This window comes from Mytilus galloprovincialis, chromosome 2, assembly GCF_965363235.1.
Source record: "Mytilus galloprovincialis chromosome 2, xbMytGall1.hap1.1, whole genome shotgun sequence".
NCBI classification, from domain to species: domain Eukaryota; kingdom Metazoa; phylum Mollusca; class Bivalvia; order Mytilida; family Mytilidae; genus Mytilus; species Mytilus galloprovincialis.
The window spans coordinates 34,179,067-34,194,347 of NC_134839.1; positions in this window are offsets into that span (position 1 = coordinate 34,179,067).

The following is a 15,281-nucleotide window of genomic DNA, read 5'->3' on the forward strand; positions in this document are numbered from 1 at the left end:
AGGATAGTTTATGAATCTAATAAATGTTTTATAAACTTTAACTGCAGACGTTATGTAATGTTAACTGGAAGAAAAACGGAGTCCATTTATAAGTAAAATACGGAAATGTGGAAATTTAAAGCAGAGTGAATATTTGTGGACGCGGCCGCCGCCGCCGACGACGGAATGTAGGATCGCTTAGTCTTGCTTTTTCGACTAAAGTCGAAGGCTCGACAAAAATCAGAATCTAAAAACAGTTCTTTTACGGTTTTCATTACTCTGAATTTTGATGACCAGCTTTTACAACAAGCTTGTTACAATGTAACTTTGATTTGACTCTGAAATCTCTTTATATCTATTTGATTGGATTTCAGACCGTGTTAACACTTACATAAGAAGCCTCAGTCAGGACAAAAAATCTACAATATAATCACATTTATTCTACGTATAAAGTACATATGTGCATAGATCTAAAATTGGGTGGACATATCAATTATAATTGAGTATACTATAGTCTAGACATAAAACTGGCATCTTTTAACATTCTGTCTTATAGAAATATAGGCTTTGTCATTAAAATGTTTTACAACAAGTATTAGAAGCAGTGCCTGTGGAGAAAACAAAAGAAAATTTGTACTTTCTGTAAAATATATCCTGTCCTTAATATCCTTTTTCAGGAATGCTGCTGTCCGCCTTTTGTATGATAATTAATTTTGGGTGAGTTGTACTTGTGTTTGAGATGGACTGGCCTTTTTGTATGATAAAGTTTGGGTGAGTTGTACTTGTGTTTGAGATGGACTCAGGCCTTTTGTATGATAAGGTTTGGATGAGTTGTACTTGTGTTTGAGATGGACTGGCCTTTTTGTATGATAAAGTTTGGGTGAGTTGTACTTGTGTTTGAGATGGACTCAGGCCTTTTGTATGATAAGGTTTGGATGAGTTGTACTTGTGTTTGAGATGGACTGGCCTTTTTGTATGATAAAGTTTGGGTGAGTTGTACTTGTGTTTGAGATGGACTCAGGCCTTTTGTATGATAAGGTTTGGGTGAGTTGTACTTGTGTGTGCGATGGACTCAGGCCTTTTGTATGATAAGGTTTGGGAGAGTTGTACTTGTGTCCGAGATGGACTCAGGCCTTTTGTATGATAAGGTTTGGGTGAGTTGTGCTTGTGTGTGAGATGGACTGGCCTTTTGTATGATAAGGTTTAGGTGAGTTGTACTTGTGTGTGAGATGGACTCCAGCCTTTTGTATGATAAGGTTTGGGTGAGTTGTACTTGTGTCTGAGATGGACTCACGCCTTTTGTATGATAAGGTTTGGGCACATTGTACTTGTGTTTGAGATGAACTGGTGTTTTGTATGATAAGGTTTGGGTGAGTTGTACTTGTGTCTGAGATGGACTCAGGCCTTTTGTATGATAAGGTTTGGATGAGTTGTACTTGTGTCTGAGATGGACTCAGGTCTTTTGTTGTATAAGGTTTGGGTGAGTTGTACTTGTGTGTGAGATGGACTCAGGCCTTTTGTATGATACAGTTTGGGTGAGTTGTACTTGTGTGTGAGATGGACTCAGGCCTTTTGTATGATAAGGTTTGGTTGAGTTGTACTTGTGTCTGAGATGGACTTATGTTTTGTATGATAAGGTTTGGGTGAGTTGTACTTGTGTCTGAGATGGACTCAGGCCTTTTGTATGATAAGGTTTGGATGAGTTGTTTTTTTGTCTGAGATGGACTCAGGCCTTTTGTATGATAAGGTTTGGGTGAGTTGTACTTGTGTCTGAGATGGACTCAGGCCTTTTGTATGATAAGATTTGGGTGAGTTGTACTTGTATCTGAGATGAACTGGAGCTAGTTGAACTAGTAATGAGTTGTTAGAATTATCTGAATTTCAAACACTGTAAAGTTGAAATTTCTTAGGATGAGTTCCTTTTGCTTATTTTCAAATTAAGATAAAATAACAACAAATATACCCAAGTATTAATTTGATCTTTATGGAAAGTTAAAATCAGAAACAATACAGATTGGAAACAATTTGGACCTAGAAATATTAACATTCAAACTCTGAAAGATTAACTACTTTATAATAACATTTGAACTGCATCAGTCTTATGATCATGAATAGATTAAAAAATTTTGTAATTTTTGTATTTTATCATATTTTCATTAATTCAGATAATTGATGATAACTGGAGTATCATTTTATACAGATTTTAATGTCTTAAATTACATCTGGTATAAAATCTATTGCAACTCTTTACATAAAAAACAAGCATTTGTCCTGAAAGAGTCCATAATTAGATATTTTAAAATTATTTCCTTCTGATAGTTTTTATAACAATGAAAAGCAGCTGTGTTCCGACATTCCATTTTTTCTGACCCCAGGCTATTATTCTCCTCATCATATCTCTAAGACTTCTAACAATGGTGGGAAACTCTTCAAAAATCTCACAAAAAGGTTTTCAGGAATGGAATGGTAAGAGAGCCTCAGGGTACCTTCATAAAGTGTGCCTACTTTCAACAATGAGTCACGCAAAAAAAATGAAGCACTAATAAGAGGCTCTAAAAATGAGGATTTTGCATGTCGAAGATGTTTGTAATTAGCTGACGAGCCATTGGCTACGATACATCTAATTAACTTCATGCAGAATCAAAACCAATTAAAATAACTAAGTGAAAATGAAACCTGCAATTGTCATTTTATTTTACACTGTCCTTGAGGGTCCAAAACAATTACAAATCTGACTAATTCAAGTATCATGCATGTAGGAAATAATCACACTTTTAACAGGATTTTAAATTTGACAAGGCACTTAAACAAATCTATCATGAGCCACAAAGATAAATGTAAAAATAAAGTAAAATTTGTTGCAATCAAACTCATATTTTCACATGACATGACCCTACCCCCCCCCCCCCCCCAAAAAAAAATCACACTGCACTCAAGATAAAAACCAAAAGCAAAGAATCTATCCCTTTTATGCTGTTCATCATCTCAAAGAGCCCTTTTTTTTGACAAACACTTCAGTAAAGTATTCCGGCTTGAAATTGATTTAAACTTGAATATTTTTCAAAAATCAAAAATTCAAAAGGCTCCGAATGGAAACAAGGCATCCAAACATAGACAGAAAGACACCCAACAAAAAGTGTTTACATAATATCTAAACATACAAAGGTTAACTTAATGTCTAGGAAAAAAAATCGTAGTTGTGACCAAATGCTGATAATATAAATTTGGCCTCACGACATCAACCCATCCTGGGATATTATTATGGGCTAGCAAATTTCTTTTCACATTGAGGGAACAAATTTGTTCCATATTTTGGACCTTAATTCAGCCAATATGAAAATTACAAGGTTCTGATATGTGTCATTTGCAAGGCCTTCATCAAGGAGAAAAATCCATAATCTTATAGTATTTAAGATTTAAAAACCCACAAAGCATGTGTCAAACAAAACCAACAACATTTATGATATTTGTTTTTATTCATTTTCAGTTTTAGTCAACTTATTATCATGAGAACTCAACGTCTTAAATTTTATAACAAGCAGAGGGCATAAAAAAAAACTGTAAAATATTATTGGCAGGGAAGGCAAAAATACTTCCTGTTCTTCATCAACTATCTACACCCATAAACAACCAATCACAATCAGTCTTTATGATCAAAGGCTTTCAGAAAACAATATATATAATGTATACTATGGCTTTATGAGGCTATTCAGCTATCTTTAGAAAAAATTGTCTGTAAAATGGTATTTTGATACCAAAATAACCTTAAACCAACAATTACATCATGTGAGGGAAGCACGATTTAAATATAAACTTGTAAGTTTACAAAAGAATCCAGGGGGATTTAGCATCATGCCAGAAATATCAGAAACAATGTCCAAAGTATTACCAGTAATCAATGTAAAGGAAACAATCTGTTTGTGCTGCGTGTTAAGCTATCGGAATATTAAAAAAGATCTTGAAAAGATTAAGCTTCTTTCATTTAAGTTAAAAATCAATTTTTGTATAAATAGGAGGCGATATGGTGAAACATCAAACTCAACAATATAGGATACACAGAGTCTGACATAATAACAAATGAATCAAAGAAGATGCAAGGCAACAACCATGAGGTGAGGGTAACATCTATCAAGTAAGGGTAATATCAATGAGATCAGGGTAATATCAATGACACAGACATTTTCAGATAGTCATCCTCTAATAACTGATTAAACATTAGCAATGAAAAAACAACTGGACAAACACAAATGTCAAAGAACCAATTTTTTTTAAATCTATTTATTTAACAGCGTTAGAAAAGATATTATGTGTTCAATATCAGGAATTAGTTCCTTTATAAACCTAAAAAAAATAATACAAAATATCTTGTGATGTTTGTGTTAAGGATTTGTTCTGAAAGGCTAGAATCCTCAGACAAACCAATTGATTGGTAGAACGACAGATCCTGAAAAATCAAATCTATTTTGTATTTATCTCAACTATCTAAAATGTCAAATCAATTCAAAGTTATCTATCCGTGGATGTTATTTTGGAAACTTTCTCCCATGGTTCTTTCTATCTAGCTAGAATCATGATCATTGAAAGGTTTTAAGGTAGATCTGTTAACCAAATAAAGGTTTGGTATAGAACGAATACTGTCGATTTTCAGATAATATGACCAAGTTTTCAATATTTAACACGGTAACTTATTGTGATAGTACAGCACAGGGGAAATCACTGTCTGCGCCAATTATGACATCCAAGTTACTGGCAGATTATCAATTATCTTTCCAATAATGGGATCATACTGACGTTCTCCAGCTATGAAATTGGGAAATAAGAAAGTATATTGTCTATTTAATGTTTGTTTGTAAACATATACACCGCTGAATAAGGATGGAAAAATAAGAAATTACAACAAAATTGCATTACTTTCATCAATAAGTTTGACCTTACTTGGACATTAAAACCTGACACTAAATGATAAAACAATTTTCTCGATTGAATTCATGTCTTTGAATGACTTGGAATAAAGAACGGTAAAGCTATTTCGTCAACAAAAGTTCAAATTACAGATCCAATCAATATTTTATATATCTCAGCTTCTCATTATCTATATAGTTAATATTTCATTATATACAGTGTAACATGAAGAATATACTCTATTCTTGAGGATATTTGATGTTAATTGATTCCTTTTGTAAAAAGATAAAACTAGGGGCTCTAAAGAAACTGTGTTGCTCAACTGGATCTATGTAAATTTTCACATTTAAAGACTATAATATAAAATCAGCTCCTTTTCATTAATCTTGTATATTGCTGATCATATTTGTTAATAGACATTTCTTTCTATATATCTATTATAGTCGTCAAGATAATAGGCAATAATAAACAAAACAATCCCCCCCCCCCCAAAAAAAAAAAACAACATGTTGACTCTCTAATTAGACAGGACCTTAAACTAGAGGCTCTAAGAGCCTGTGTCGCTCACCTTGGTCTATGTGACTATTAAACAAAGGAAGCAGATGGATTCATGACAAAATTGTATTTTGGTGATGGTGATGTGTTTGTACATCTTACTTATGAACTTGGCCCAGTAGTTTCAGTGGAAAATGTTGGTAAAAATTTACAAATTTTATAAAAATTTTTGAAAATTGACTATAAAGGACAATAACTCTTTAGAGGTCAATTGACCATTTCGGTCATGTTGACCTATTTGTAAATCTTACTTTGCTGAACATTATTGCTGTTTACAGTTTATCTCTATCTATAATAATATTCAAGATAATAACCAAAAACAGCAAAATTTCCTTAAAATTACCAATTCAGGGGCAGCAACCCAACAACGGGTTGTCCGATTCATCTGAAAATTTCAGGGCAGATAGATCTTGACCTGATAAACAATTTAATCTGTGTCAGATTTGCTCTAAACGCTTTGGTTTTTGAGTTATAAGCCAAGAACTGCATTTTACCCCTATTTTCTATTTTTAGCCATGGCGGCCATCTTGGTTGATTGGCCGGGTCACCGGACACATTTTTTAAACTAGATACCCAAATGATGATTGTGGCCAAGTTTGGTTTAATTTAGCCCAGTAGTTTCAGAGGAGAGTAAAAGTTAACGACGACAGACGACGACAGACGACGGACGACGGACGCAAAGTGATGGGAAAAGCTCACTTGGCCCTTTGGGCCAGGTGAGCTAAAAATGACAACTAATAATTTTAAACAAACACAACATTCTTATTAAGACAAGACCATTATGTCTGGACCTGCATCACTATAATAATGCAATTGATTGAGGTAACATATAACATGGTAAATTGTTGTCTATTCAGGTATACATTTGATGTCTGTTTTAATGATTACAATCTCTGAAAGTCATTTTCCACTGATATCTTTTCACTTAATGTTAGGTTCTTTTGACTTTGTGAATATATATAGATTTTAAATGAATGGTTTCACTTTGATAAAATGCATTATATCTAAATATTTCATGCTTACGTATTATAATGAACATTCCCTAAAAATCAATGAAGCCAAGAAAAATTTGTTGACAATTTCCTTGTACAATGAGTGTTGTTAAATACTAACGGCAAACAGGAAGTGGCTGCATTAAGGCATATGGTGGATGTAAAAATTCTTTACACACAACAGTTCCAAGATGCAGACCAATTTTTCTACCAATAGACTTACAAATCAATGGACAGACTTAGAGTCAAGTGATCGAACTAGGCCTGCTTTCTCCATTGGTTCAGATGCAGGTTACAATGCAGACAGAGAACAACAAAAAACACACAAAATTTCTGTCACATTAATTTAAATAGGTTTTGAGCGTATTTTTTTTTTATTTCTATGCTCTTTATGATAAACATAAGCAAATTGAAAATCATTAGAGTTCTCAACAGAAATGCTTTTACATTTATGATTCTGAGGAAATGCTCTCCAATCCTCATCGTCTTTATGAAAATCAGTTTTAATTTTTTTATAATCTGAGGATCACTGATGAGTCTTATGGTTCTGGCTTATCAAAGTTTTATAGCATTGTACCTTTGATAACTATTTCCACACAAATTTAGTCTCCCAATGAAATGATTTAAGAAGTCAGGTCTAAATTATTTCTTTAGAATTCTAAAAACGTTACAATTTGATGTCACTATTTCACCAAGGTTATTAAAACAAAGTCTGACATCATAGACCACACAAGAACATAAATCTTATCTTGATTAGGTAACAGATAGTCTTACTATTGATACAGCACTGTAACAGAACTACACATTCCATAAAGATACCTCCGTAAAGATACCTCCGCTTCATACTTCACCAACAACTATTGGAATCATACTCTTATTATATAATATATAATTCTAATGACTTCCTTTTATCTCAAAATTGCACTTCAATACTGTATTTCAGAATATATTTTTTATTTTTTTTTTACTTTGAAGGTCTTTAATTTCTGTAACATAATGAGATGAAAACACAGACTGACAATATTTAAACAATAAAAAGAAAGTTATAATGAGATTCAAGTTTTATCATTCAAAGGATCCCAACAGTTCAGGATTCCTTTTTGAAATTATGGCTTGAAAAAAACTTAATTCCAAAGTTAACAGTGCTTGTAGAAATACTAATTACTTTGTAAAATGATAATTTTGCTAAATAAATTCCCTGGTTTCATTAGCAATTTTAAAACAACACAAAGAGGAACCTTGGTGTCTTTGTTGTAGCTCTAAGGAATAATGTTTGTTCCAAAAAAATAATCAGTTTACATAATATTTATTATTGTTATTACATCTATAACAGTTTTAACAATTTCTATACAAAAGTTTTACCAAAAAGAGATTTATTTATATGCAGGCTTGTATATTTAATCATATAAATCTAGTTTGAAAAAATACATATGTTCAAAACATTTATACTTCTAACAAAAATAATATATTATTTATTTCTCACTCTATACAAATGACTTATGCACTTGCTAACATCAACCAAATGGATACTATATGATTTCTAACAGCTGAAATTTCACAATGCACTTAAATTGTTTCATTTTTTATGCATTAGCAGCAAATCATATTTCACACAAGTTATAACAATTCTATCAATGCTTTACATCATATTTATAGTCAAAGTTGCATAATTAAAGTGTTACTTTTAGTGTCCCATAAAATATAAAACATTATTTGTACATATCTCATTCTGTAATACAGTACATATTTAATCTTTACACAGAAATAAGTCATTAGCATAAAAAAGATTAAAATCAACAATATAAAATGCTGGCGGGTCATAAAATGTTCAAAATTTGACACCCATGTTAAAAGATAAATACTGAAAAACACACCTCTTTGTTTCACCTCCTTTTAAGCATATAAAAAAATAAAATCAACATTTTCTGACATTTTAATGTTTCATTTATTGTCACAGACTATCTTAAAAATACTTTACACAATTATAACCAGTTTCATTTTATAATGACTAATTTATAATTTAATGTTGAGTCCTATGATCTCCTTGATATTTCCCCCATTTTATTCCATTTTTATGACGGAAGTGCCATATGCTTCTTTTTCTCTGATCTGATATACGATTTCTTTGAAATTATAAAAAAAATAATGTCCTGACTGATAATTTTAATATGCATTTCGTGTTACAACTATATTTTTTTTATCATGTAAAATGATGTTTATCGGTCAAATTTAACTTTTCAAAATTATATTTTGAAATTTTCAATTCACATAATGTGTTGAATGATACAACTATTTTAGTTTAAACATGTAAAATACATTTTGTTGGTGAAATATAATTTTAGAATTTATTAAATTCACATATTTGAATTTGTGAATTACTTTTTTACCAAATTTAAATGATTTTATGTATCAAAATTTTTACCTCAATATTAACATTCTAATGATTAGTGTGTTTGAGATAAGAAGTTTTCTTGAAGTGAACATTATACTGCATGAAATTCCAAAATGAACAAACGGTCTTTAGAGTTGTCTCCCATTTTCAGCTAACCATAACTTTACGTTATAACCATCCATTTAAAACCAGTTAATATGCATTTTTTGTTCAAACTATGTTTTGTTTTCATCACGTAAAATTATTTTATCAGTCAAATATAACTTTTAAAAATTTATAATTTTGAAAAGCCAAAAGAGGAAGAAGAATTTTCCTCAAAACATAAAAACCTCCTCACGAAAAACCTAAACAGTAAATGATGATTGTGCAATAATTCAAGTTTTAGTTTACTTGTTTGTCTTTTTTTACCTAGAAAACTGTCCAATTGCATTTAACATAAAACCTGTTTTTACAATCATTCATGATCTAAATGAAAATAGATCTAAGCAACTTTACACACTCCGGAAAAAAATACTGGCCCTGACATTTTTATTTAATAAATCATTTTTTACATACAAACATGGCCCTAATTTAAATCCTTCAACAGACCCAGCCCAAAGTTTTAAGATGTTCAATTATTTTCAATTTTAATCTCCAAATTTAAATTAACTTACCTTTGATTAAACATGAAAAGATTTTATAATTTCATCGCTTCAAACATCCCAATAAAGGCGCTATTCACCATCAAGGAGGTGATTTTTTTAATAGATCTATTGAAGTAATACTAATGTTATTGAGGACCTAATGATGAATTTATTTGCAGAGGATTATATCAATATACAGTTGTAATCTAGATCAGGGCGAACACGTAACTCGATCGGCTCTCAGCTACGCTGACACCTGTCAAACTTATTCAGAACCTCAGTAGTCTGAATTATTTAAATTCTCTTTCTTTTTAAATTTGTGAAAATTATAAATAGTTCTTTGATTGTGTACTTGAGAAATTAAACGGTAGCTACTTGAACAAGCGTCAATTCCTGTACAAACATTAATCTGTTAATCAGCCACTTAATTTGTAAAACACCACAGAAATTCAAAATAGTTTTTGATAAGTTTTAAACTTATACATTTATTAAATTGTTTGTTGATCATTAATATTAATCTAACTTATCTCAACTTAAATGACAAGTAAGAATGAGTTTGAATAAATATTTTCCAATACATGTATTAATTTAAAGCTTCTGATATGGCTTTCTTGTTGATGTTTTATACAGCTTTCTTGTTGATGTTTTATACAGCTTTTTTGTTGATGTTTTATACAGCTTTTTTGTTGATGTTTTATACAGCTTTTTTGTTGATGTTTTATACAGCTTTTTTGTTGATGTTTTATACAGCTTTTTTGTTGATGTTTTATTTATTCAAAAGAAATATAATTGCTTGAGCAGAAATATTGCATTCTTTTTTTCAAATGGACACAAACTTTGAGATTTCAATAATAAAACATTTCAAAAATTTCTGAATTAACAGTATTTTTGATATTGTATCATAATTAGCTTATTTCAGTTTGAGTTCCATAGTACCTGTACTAAATGTATATAAGACATCAGTTTGTTTTTCCAACAAACAAGTTTGCTTCAATGTCCAGTGGCATATATTTCATGCAAATTCAAGACTAGAGGGAAGAACAATAAAAATAAAATAATAAGTTTAGGCTATTTATCTCTTCAATATTTTCACCTCAGGAAATAGAAAACATAGTGCAAGTACTTTTTTGCTAATAACTCTGTATAATCTATTATTTTCAGAACCCCTATACTATGTATGACACACCTGGTTTAATCTATATAAGGATATCACTAGATCAAGGTAGATAACTCATATTAGTAAAGTTGCTATATAATACTTTTTAAAAATACAGTACATTTAATATGTTCCATGTATTTATAAATATAATATTAAATGTACAAAGTCAGCAAATTTTTTTTTTCATGTATGTAATTCAGTCAGTCCAAAAAATATTCATATTATTTGTATCAAATATTTTCTTTTTGTGAGGGGCGGTGTAAGGACAGGGTAATTCAAGAAAAAAATAAAATGTTCTTTCCCAAATCCCATTAAAAAATCACCATCACTTCCAGAGTTCTGATAAGTGTGAATCCCAAATTCCAGCGAAAACAAAGGCCAAATCCATAATTCAATCGAAAATAAAGACTCGATCCAAACATCTCCATATTAAAGATCCTTAAAGCCATCTTTTTTTCATGTATGTAATTCAGTCAGTCCAAAAAATATTCATAATTAGCTTATTTCAGTTTGAGTTCCATAGTACCTGTACTAAATGTATATAAGACATCAGTTTGTTTTTCCAACAAACAAGTTTGCTTCAATGTCCAGTGGCATATATTTCATGCAAATTCAAGACTAGAGGGAAGAACAATAAAAATAAAATAATAAGTTTAGGCTATTTATCTCTTCAATATTTTCACCTCAGGAAATAAAAATCATAGTGCAAGTACTTTTTTTGCTAATAACTCTGTATAATCTATTATTTTCAGAACCCCTATACTATGTATGACACACCTGGTTTAATCTATATAAGGATATCACTAGATCAAGGTAGATAACTCATATTAGTAAAGTTGCTATATCATACTTTTTAAAAATACAGTACATTTAATATGTTCCATGTATTTATAAATATAATATTAAATGTACAAAGTCAGCAAATTTTTTTTTTCATGTATGTAATTCAGTCAGTCCAAAAAATATTCATATTATTTGTATCAAATATTTTCTTTTTGTGAGGGGCGGTGTAAGGACAGGGTAATTCAAGAAAAAAATAAAATGTTCTTTCCCAAATCCCATTAAAAAATCACCATCACTTCCAGAGTTCTGATAAGTGTGAATCCCAAATTCCAGCGAAAACAAAGGCCAAATCCATAATTCAAGCGAAAATAAAGACTCGATCCAAACATCCCCATATTAAAGATCCTTAAAGCCATCTTTTTTTCATGTATGTAATTCAGTCAGTCCAAAAAATATTCATAATTAGCTTATTTCAGTTTGAGTTCCATAGTACCTGTACTAAATGTATATAAGACATCAGTTTGTTTTTCCAACAAACAAGTTTGCTTCAATGTCCAGTGGCATATATTTCATGCAAATTCAAGACTAGAGGGAAGAACAATAAAAATAAAATAATAAGTTTAGGCTATTTATCTCTTCAATATTTTCACCTCAGGAAATAGAAAACATAGTGCAAGTACTTTTTTGCTAATAACTCTGTATAATCTATTATTTTCAGAACCCCTATACTATGTATGACACACCTGGTTTAATCTATATAAGGATATCACTAGATCAAGGTAGATAACTCATATTAGTAAAGTTGCTATATCATACTTTTTTAAAAATACAGTACATTTAATATGTACCATGTATTTATAAATATAATATTAAATGTACAAAGTCAGCAAATTTTTTTTCTTAATGTATGTAATTCAGTCAGTCCAAAAAATATTCATATTATTTGTATCAAATATTTTCTTTTTGTGAGGGGCGGTGTAAGGACAGGGTAATTCAAGAAAAAAATAAAATGTTCTTTCCCAAATCCCATTAAAAAATCACCATCACTTCCAGAGTTCTGATAAATGTAAATCCCAAATTCCAGCGAAAACAAAGGCCAAATCCATAATTCAAGCGAAAATAAAGACTCAATCCAAACATCCCCATAAAGATCCTTAAAGCCATCACCCCTCTTCTCTTATTGTTTTAGTATTCTAGACATTGTATTCTAAAGTTTTCAATTTTTGAAATATATTTTTAGAACAATAATGAATTTAAGCCTAACAAGCTTTCAATTTATTTGAAATCTGAACAGAGTAAAACATTTCCTTAAGAATAAAGTAGTTATTGATTTCAAGTAAAAGGCATCATTTTATTTGACCCCTGAGAGAGCAAAAATGTTAGATTGCTTAAATCATGAAAATTTTACAATACAGGTATAGGCAATTATGTATCATTAAAACTGATCTATCGAAAGTCAATTAGGTGAAAAATCCATCAAAATTGTGTCGGTTCTTCTTGACAGGTAAAGATACTGCAAAGACATCGATATCAGAGGAGCCAAGCTCACGCTGATCTGAGAGATGAAAGCTCTGTGATGGGTAGCCATACTGAACTGGGGTTGTAGTGTTACCCAGGTGATACCACTTCAGCAGAAGATAGTCAGAATCATTGAAATGTTTGGTAGGCATACAAACAACAAAACCAATTAAATATATCCAAGCTTTTCTTGAATAGTGAAGCACTGATTTGTACCTTCTGAAAATATCTATAAATTCAACAGAAAAGAAAGTAATTAAGATTATTGGAGAGAATTTTCTACTGATTGATTTTAGATTGTGAGAAAACTCTGATTAAATTTATTTTAACCTCCTTGTTATATTCAACGAATGGTTTGATTATCCTCTGGTCTCTAGAGAACCTCTACTAATATGAAATCTATCGGAGGCTATACAATTAATTGTAGACTTATTGTGACTCTCATCTCAGATTTAACATATAGTATTCAATATAAATCCTGCACTTTTTCTGATTTACGTTCAATATCAATATCAATTCTCGCCTTTTTGTGGTTTGCTGATCTTCAACTACAAATATGTAGTCTAGCACATTGATAATATATTGACTAGAACATTTAAATATTCATTAAGTCTGAAAGCCTTTGGGAAGTGAAAAAACTAAATCAGTCTGTCAAAGGTAATGTTATAGAACACTAAAAAACTTGAACTGCAAGTATTTCTACATATTACTGTATGTATTAACACAATGTGATGTGTTTCTATCTGGTACAATAGGTCATTCGAAAATAAAAGTAAGAGAGGGTAACCAATGCATTTTAATTGACCCTAACATCAACTGTTTTTCTTATGTTTTGGATTTTTCCAAATTTAAAATTTGTAATCATTCATTGCTTTTTCAAATGATTTTTTTTCTTCTTCTAAAAGTATTAGCCAGTAACAAGATGCAAATTATGCGAAGTTATGTCCACACGACTTGCAGACAGTAAAACAATACTGTATGGTACAAGAGAAACCCCCCCCCCCCCCCAAATCAAATAATTTTCCATAAAGGGGCTGTTCCTTTGCATTCTGTGCATGTAATGACTTTGTGTCATGACATAAATTAAGAATAGAAACAGGGAATGTGTCAAAAAGACAACAACACAATAAAAGAGCAGAAAACATGCCAAGGCTCCAGTTCTGTCCATTCGTTTTTGATGTGTTTTGTTATTTGATTTTGCCATGTGATTATGGACTTTCCGAATTGATTTTCCTCTGAGTTCAGTATTTTTGTGATTTTACTTTTAAAAATAATTACTACCATCCCTGCTTTTAATTTAGCGATGTTTTTATTCCTTTTCTGACTTAATTTTGTTTCTGTTTATGGATGCACCTGTTTTAATTCATGCCTTATCAACAAACCCACATTTAAATCAAATTTACAAGAGCATCTCATTAAACTGAAGCAAATAACATAAGTGGAAATACAGACAAATATCATTTAATGTTTATACACAGTAATGTCATAAAACAAACATACAAATTGGACAAAACTCCTTTTAACATCCCAACCCTACCATTGACATAACACTATTTCATGTTCCAACCCCATAATTTTCTTTTTCTAACAGAATCATTCAACTTTAAATAAACTATTTAGCAGAATCAATTTCCATTCTCCAAACACAGATAAAATTTTCTTACAACAGCTGATCAAAGAGGAGAAATAATTTCGTAGCATAATTAACAAAAGATAAAATACGTAATCATATCCCTAAAGACAGGACTATATACTGTAATTAAGATGCTAATCTCTAATCAGTTTACCAAGTCCTTACTTGTCATACACTCCAACTGGTAAATCTGCTTTTCAGTCAGATAAAAAACATAACAAAAAAATATGAACTATAATTACTGGATGATTAAATTGTAATCAAGGGACATAACCAAAAAGAATTAGCCATACTGAGAAACACAATTAGGCAAATTTTGATTAAGCTTTAAGTTTTCAGTTGGTTTACTTGATTGCAATGAGACAGTCTTTATCTAATGTTAGTAGGTTTTAATGACTGGGCATAGTTATAAAACTCTTCTTAGAATGACAAGAAAATGGTTTATGGCAACAAGGGGCCAATAACTGGTTGCAGACTTTTCTTTGGACAAGCTCTTCTGGGAGGGAGGCTGAAATAGTCCAGTCATAAAATGTCACATGATTAACCATCAACTCAAATTTGCATTTGTGATAAAAACTTTTTTATTGCTGCTCATAGGTTTTCCAAATGAATTTCCGAGTGAATAAATCACTTAAAAGATAACTCCTTGCAAATAGTCCTTTGCAGGGATAAATTTTATTAGCTTCTTCATTAACTATAACAAGAAATGATTTTTACTAATTAAGGAAATATGAACTATTATATC